The sequence below is a fragment of the Lactuca saligna genome, chromosome 4, assembly GCF_052625555.1.
Source record: "Lactuca saligna cultivar CGN05327 chromosome 4, ASM5262555v1, whole genome shotgun sequence".
Classification (NCBI taxonomy): domain Eukaryota; kingdom Viridiplantae; phylum Streptophyta; class Magnoliopsida; order Asterales; family Asteraceae; genus Lactuca; species Lactuca saligna.
Window position 1 is genome coordinate 132,468,518 of NC_136420.1, and position 6,918 is coordinate 132,475,435.

A 6,918-nucleotide genomic window follows, 5' to 3' on the forward strand; every position below is an offset into this window, starting at 1 on the left:
GTGGGGTGTTCTTGGTTGCTAAATGGCTTTATAACACTTGAGGGGTGATGCTAGGCTTGGTTTTAAGGCATTAGAAGGTAATTTGGACATCATAAGGACCATTTGAGGAGTTTACGACAGTAAACTAGGAGTTTACGGCCGTAAACTCTTATGTTCCCTTTCAAAGTGTGTTTTGGTGGTCCTAGGTCAATTACAAGTGTTTCTAGCTCAATATACAAGTCATAGGATGAATTTAAGGCACCATTTGACCAAGTTATAGGAGTTTACGGCCTAGGAACCTTTCCTTTGGGGGGGGGGGGGTTACGGCCGTGAACTCCTAAGGGAGTGATTTTCATCAAGTTTAAGGTCCCTAACACATTTGTGGTTGCTTCTAGACATTATACCAAGGCTTAGGATGTGTTTAAGGGACATCTTAACACCTTGAAGGGTGTTTACGGCCTATGAATTGGTGTTTACAGTCCAAGCATGTGCTTGGGCCGTAAACTCATGTTTACCCCTTAAATGATGAGTTTTTGGTGTTCCAAGTCAAGTATTGTAAGCCCCTAAGTCATATCTAAGTTCCAAATGTGGTTTGGAAGGGTTTTAAGGCTCAAAAACCCCATTTATATGAGTTTGCGGCCCAAGGGTGTTCCAGGGCCGTAAACTCATGTCCTTGGTCCTATTTCATGATTTAACCACGAATTTGCAAGCTAAACTTGTTAATCTATGAGTTAGGAAGGATTACATACCAATTTGGGGTTTGGAATGGGTGATTTTGGATCCAAGATTTATTTTTTAGAGAGAGAGAGTAGAGAGAGAGTGGAAAAGCTTCAAATGAAGCCCACTCAACTTTAAATAGGATTCGGGTTTGGGGCTCGGTGGAATCCTACCCGATACTGACGTTAAACGGTGCTTATGGTCGTACCCGATAAATTTGCCGTAATCGCGACTTAAATGGAACTAAAAATTTTCCAAACAAATATGGAAAATATTTTAATGTTAATAATATATCCCGGCACTTATGAAACCGAAATAGAAGTCGCAATTAAATTAATTTAAAACAAAGTTAACGTATAAAATTTGAAATATGAACGATTTTATTAACGGAAACGGGTTACGAGACGAAAAGTTTTCGGATTGTGACACTTACCGTTAGTAGGCCTCATTCACGAAGTTGGTCTATAAGGGGTGTTTAAGGAAATTTCCTATAAAATGACGATTGAATGGGTATCCACTCTTACCCACCGCAGTCTTGACTAGTGGAGGGTCGTTAGCCGAATGGGTAGGATAGGAAATAAACCTTCCATTATAAGTATAATGAAGTACAAAGTAACTACATGATTTTACAAATTCCCAAATCATAGTTACTTTAATAAAAATGTGAAATTGTATGTTAATCCATGGTATTACAATTCGTACCCTTGTCAAACGTTAGTGGAGCGTGTGTGGTTAACCGACACACTAATTTGGGGATGACATTGGTAAAGAAGGGTGGCTTAATGCTTATCATGGATCAATGGAGCGTGTGTGGGTAACCGGCACATTGATTAGGTGACAGTAGCATTGGGTGCACCACGTGATTCGTATGGTTATTCACACCTTATTTGTGATCCCAGCATCCCAGTCACAAATAGAAGGCATAATCGAGATTAAACATGCCATTCAAAAGTTCAATGAATCTCAAAAGATATAGGAGTTTCAATTCATTTAAAACTTAAATTTCTTTTCATTTTTCGTGGTGGAAATTGGTAAATCGTCATTTACCTACCTTCAAATATTCTGCAACTGGATTACGACATCCCTCTTATAGGTTGTAGAGTATTGTGTTGGATCCTAGCCTTGATGTTTCATTTGGGTGTTACTATTGGGTTTTGAGCATTCTAACACTCCTAAGTGTACATGCAACCCTAAATACATTGGATGTATATTTTCTCTATTATACATACAAATATGAATATCCAATGTATTACCCTATCTAGCATACAATCATTGATACTTAGGTAATCAAATGGATAGGATACATACCTTTGTTTGATGTAGCTTGTCTTCATGAAGCTTGAGTACCTAGTGCCCCAAGTGTGACACCTCCAATGGTTCACACAACATCATATGCACTTGGAAAGACTTGAGAGAATTCCACACTTCATGAAAATCGGCTAGCTCTTTCACTCACACATTAGTTGCCGATTTTCCCAATGATATGATCTTTATATAGTGTCACAATTAGGGTAAACCCTAAAGGTCATGGTCTTCTATTTCCTTGGTTCCATGGGTTCAAATACACCATGGAGAATCCTATGGGTTTTAGCCCAACTTGATAATCCATGGAGCATTAGCCCACTATACAAGTATGGATGATTTACACAATCAACCCATATATTTAATTTGTTTTCTTTTGATCACTTAATTAATTCTAAATTAATTATTGATCAATACTAATTAAATAATCCTATTAATATATTAGAACTTATAATATATTAATAATCCTTAAGTGTTATTTCTCTCATTTTAGTCTATCCAAGTGCATGATGCCATGCAACCCAAATGGACCATGCCGAGTTGGGTCAAGTCTTACCAATTATGGTTATGGACTTAGACATTAATCCAACAGTTACATCAAGGATTCTATTCAACTTAACTTAATTTTTCTCCCGTTTTGTAGATGTCTGAATCTAACGATGGTCTTCCTAAATCCTTTGGAACAAGCTTTCCAAATGAAGATGACGTTCCGAGATACGATCAAGGAAATGAGAGTCATGCTTCACTTCCTCCACCTCCTCCAATTGTTCTCCCTGAACCACAAGTTCAAAGGCTTGAAAAGTTCAAGCTCACCCAATCCCTTTTAACATGTAAACACGAAGATGGGAAACCTGTGTGTGCACACGTCTTATAGATGAAGTCACACATTAACAAGTTAAGGATGTTGGGTTTCTAAATTTCAGGCGAGTTGGCTGTTGATTGGGTTCTTCAGTCACTTCCTGAATCATATAGTAAGTTCGTAAGAGAATACTATATGATGGAACCCGACGTGACCCTAATTGATCTCACTTATTTGCTTCTAGTTGCTGAATCAACGAGGATTTGACGTGTTGGTCAAGTAAATTTGTCTGGTGAGTCAAACTCCCAAGATTCAATGGACACTGGCAACATTGGAAGTCTAGAAAGGACTCAACATGAGATTGTCCCATGTAATGTGCATAAGGAGTCCATTTTCTTTTATTGCCAAGAGAAGGGGCATAGGAGACGAAGCTGCCCTGTTTACCTGAAAGATCTAAGAGATGGGAGAGTCAAGACATATGACTCTACTTCAGGTAAAATCCATTAACTAACTCTATACGATCCTATTTTTGATCCTTAATACATGATGTGATAAGATTACATTTTGATGTTTTGTAGGATCAAAGAAAAGAAAGGAACCTTAAGGAAGACGCGTGTTGAATCTGATCACGAAGAAATGGATTTTGATAAGTCTATTTTATGAATGTGTTAAATTGTAAGAATTATGTTGAATTGATGTGTAATTGCCCAAGAATGGCACAACTTTGATGATTTGTTGAACTTCATATGCAGGTCAATATATCGTACTAAAAGTGGGCGGAACCTGCAAGTAAAACGAATCGCTCAAGGAATAAATAAATGTTGTTGGGAAAGTTGACCACTATTCATTGTTTTGATCATATATCAAGTTCTGGAGCTCTGATTGACATGACTAAAGAAGCCGTGGAAACTAGACAAGATTTGCTACAGCTTTTGTGTTTTGTGTTTCTGCTAGTTATGTCGTTTTGACCACCAAAACTTGAAAATAATATGAAGGATGCCTCCAAGCGTCAAAGACGTCCCCTAGGACGTCCAGGTCAATCAGTCAACATCTGGGTGAATTTCGGAGCGGAAAGGAAGAGAGGACCCTGTCGGCGTCTTACATGGCATCTAAGACGTCCCCTAGGACGTCTGGGCGTTTTAGGGACGTCTCATGTTGGAAAGACATGTTTCAGAAAGTATTGAACTCAAGGAAGGACGTTCTAGGACTCGTCTAAGACGTCCCCTAAGACGTCTGATGTTTTTGGACATTTTTAGTGTATTTCAAGGACGACAGATGGCATGCAAGGACGTACAAAGAATGCATGGGCATTATACATGACATCTAAGACGTCTTCTGGGACGTCCAACGTCCCACATCGCCAAATTTCATTATTTTCTACCACACACTATAAATAGGGACCTATGCATTCATTTTTAGGGTTCCCACCTTCGATTTTCAGAGTCTTTTCCTGCATTTTTGAGGCTTCTAAACCCTTGGAAACATTAGGAAACACAAATCCATTCCATTTCAATCCGGATTCAAAGCAAGATTCGATTCAATTCATCATCAAGCAACATTTGAAGATCATTCAACCAGTGATTCTCATCAATTTTAGTAACTTTCAGAAACGATTACTTCTTCCCAAGGTTTATTTGATTCATATTTTGATAATCATTAGGTTACAATTGTTGGATGATTTTAAGTTTGTTTATGAATTCTATTATGCATTTCAATCATTTCATCAAAGTTAGTGTTTTTATGAACTCAATGGAAGGCTAAATCATTAAGGTTACTTTTGGGGATGTTTACGACTTTTTGATGAACACACTTGATTATTACTGGATTCTACTTAATTTCAATTGTTGTTTTATGCTTCATGTGATGATCTTTGGTAATGATACTTGAAATTGGGTTGTATGAATTTGTTTGATGTTATAATTAAGATAGTTTATTACCAATTCATCATTTGCAAGTTCAATTAGTTTAGGAATAAAGACAAGTGATTGAATCAACATATATTATTCCAATTTATGATATTGAATCTTAATATGGTAATAGGTAGTCGTAATACATTTTATTGCTAGTTCACTAATTGTTCCCAATTCATTTAGACATAAAGGAGTAAGACAATTAGTTGAATGAACATATTATATACCCAAACTATGTGTTACAAGTTAATAAACCCCAATTGCATCTAAGTAATTGAATTAGGATTCTAGGGAAGAAAGTGTGTGAATCTAAACTATCTATAACTGAACCGGGAGTACTCTAGTTTTCTCATTTTAATTAATAAATCTCCAAGTGTTTGTTTGATTTTTACTTTAATCTTTTCTGTGACAATTGCTAGTAATAGTTTTCTCTTTATTTATTACTTTGACACAATGTTTAACCACGAACTCCTTGTGGATTCGACCAGACTTACCCTGTCTACTTAGGTTAGTTGGTTTTTACTTTTGATTGAGACAACAACCTTGATCAAAATTTGGCATCGTTGCCGGGGAGATTGTGCGCTTGAGCTATTGTGTTTAAGTGGTTATGGTCTTTTACTTTCATTTTCAATTCTCCTTTGCAATTCATGTTTTGTTTTATTTGTGTTGTGCAGGCACACCAGTGCATGCATACGAGACATAGCGGACGCTCTTCACCGTTTTCATTTGATCCGGAAATCGAACGAACAGCTCGCTCAAATCGGGTCGCGAGAAGGAACATCAACACTATGAGTGTAGATAACGTTGTCGTGGAAGATGTGGTTTAGGGGCATGAGGATGCAGCCAACAATCCTCCACCACTAGTTCCACCACCAGCTCCTCAATTCCCAAACAACAACAATGGGAATAATGGGAATAACAACAATGCCGGTGCACCAATCATCATACCAGTGCAACTACAACCGAATAGAAACAATCGTGGCCAAAATGGTGGAAATGGAGGAAATTGGGCACAAAATATGGGAGGCAATGTAGGAAACCACAACGGTGGTAATGTTAGAAATCAGAACCAAAATCCTAGAAATGTTGGTCCTCAATTCAGTAATGGTGGTCATGGTGGTAACGAGGATGACTGGGATGTTGATCATGGAAGTGTCAACGAACTTGGTTGGAATCAGAACCACAACGGTGGTAATAGGCGGAATCAAGGCAATCGGGCTGAAAACGGGAACTACAACAATAATTGGAACAACTAGAATTTGCCCAATGGTGGCAACAATGACTACAATGATGGATTCGGAAATCAAGGCTTTAGGAATCAATATTGAAGGAATCCAAATGGTGGATTCAACAATGTAAATGGAGGATACTACAACGAAGGTAATCAATTCCCTCATCTTTACTTTCCGCAGCCTAATAGACAATCCATGGCGTCTCATTTTCATCCGGGAGAGTATGATGATGCTTCACCTATACTCTTCGCCGAAGGAAATGAGCATCATGTGCAAGTAAGACCACAACTAATTAGTGTCTTACCCATCTTTAGAGGGAATAAAATTGATGATCCATACAATCACCTCTATGAGTTCCTTGCAATTGCTAACGCGAATACTCCGCGAGGAACTAATAGATATTCATTTAGACTTCACTTATTTCTGTACACTTTGAAAGAAAAAGATAAGTAGGGTTCACTTCTCTTGCCCCCATAGTATTACTACTTGGGAGCAATTAAAAACTAAATTTTTGCAAGAGTTTTACCATGCTAGTAAAACAATGGAAATAAGAAAAGCGATACAAGATTTTGCACAAAAACCCAATGAAGAATTTCATGATGCATTTGAACGCCTCAAGGAATTGTTACTTTCATGCCCCTATAATGAATTTCCCCATTGGCAACTTGTACGTTTCTTTTATGATGGAGTTGACACTGCCAATCAAATCATGATTAATGACTCGTCTGGTGGCACTATTATGATGCAAGATAGTGAAGATGCTTGGCGATTCTTGGAGCAGTTGAGTCATGGTTCAAAAACAAATTATTCAGCTAAGAAACGGGACAACCCGATTTCATCTGCTGCTTCAGTTGGACTAGAAAAAACTGGAAAAATGAAGTCAAATATGATATTACTTCTTTAAATAAAAAATTTGACTTACTACTCTCTAGTCCAGACAAGGAGAAAGGTGTGTTTTTTCGCAGGGACAGAAGATATG

At 37.7% G+C, this 6,918-nt stretch overlaps 1 non-coding gene across 1 annotated transcript; it reads right to left on the minus strand.

Moving 5' to 3' along the window:
* Positions 1–6,483: 6,483 nt before the first annotated feature.
* Positions 6,484–6,590, minus strand: LOC145044665 (small nucleolar RNA R71). The gene has a single exon (XR_013681611.1). It is a non-coding gene; the product is annotated as a small nucleolar RNA R71 (small nucleolar RNA).
* Positions 6,591–6,918: the final 328 nt, after the last annotated feature.